Raw genomic sequence first — 934 nt, 5'->3', positions numbered from 1 at the left:
GAACATACATGTTGGTATTGTATGCGTTAGATGAAGATAATACACAAAGGTATGACATTATGTTAATGTTTAAAGAGTAAAATTGAATTCTTTAACTTACTTTATTGGATGCTGACCAACACTTGACATTTTTTTAGAAATATAACTAATTAATAATCTAAATTCCTAAATACATATTTAATTGAATTAATAAACAATTTTAAGATCAAATTGTGGTACTAATAATCCAATAATGTTAAGATCATATAGAAATGAAATAAATGTATAAAGAGTTAATAATTCAATTTAATTATTAAGACATTAATGATGTGTGAAAATAGGTTATTAAAATATCTTCCAAAATGTCAATTTTTTTTTATTATATTAATATATATTTATTTTTGTCTTTATAATAGGTTTGTTTTTTGTCACTGGTTATAATTTGGTTTTGGAGTACGTTTACAACCATTCAACTGCCATATAAATTCAAATAAGTAAATTGTCTCGCTCACCTCAACAATGACAAACTGTGTAAACAACTAGTATACAATATTCAATTTTATATAATATATTAATATATAAATATATTATTTATGATATGTATTGAATGCTGAAATCCGAGAAAATATTTTAAAAAAATATCTTAACTGCTGTAAGTAATAGGGTATATATATATTATTGGTTTAATGTTAGTTGTTAGATTTTGTAAAAATATTTTAAATAACATCAATTTATCAAAAAAATTTAAAATAATAAATAAATAATATACTTAATTTTTATCAACTAATTCTTAATATTTTTTTTTAGGCTTATAAAAGAGCCTGCTATCATTTGAAGGAAAATGAATCAGTCATGTAACAAAATGCATGTAAACATAAAATGTACAGACCACGATCAGTGTTGCTTTGTTGTAATTAATCATAAGTGTTTCACACCATGATGATTAAGGATATGG

This window comes from Acyrthosiphon pisum, chromosome X (assembly GCF_005508785.2).
Source record: "Acyrthosiphon pisum isolate AL4f chromosome X, pea_aphid_22Mar2018_4r6ur, whole genome shotgun sequence".
Classification (NCBI taxonomy): domain Eukaryota; kingdom Metazoa; phylum Arthropoda; class Insecta; order Hemiptera; family Aphididae; genus Acyrthosiphon; species Acyrthosiphon pisum.
Note: the sequence above shows the minus strand (reverse complement) of the source record.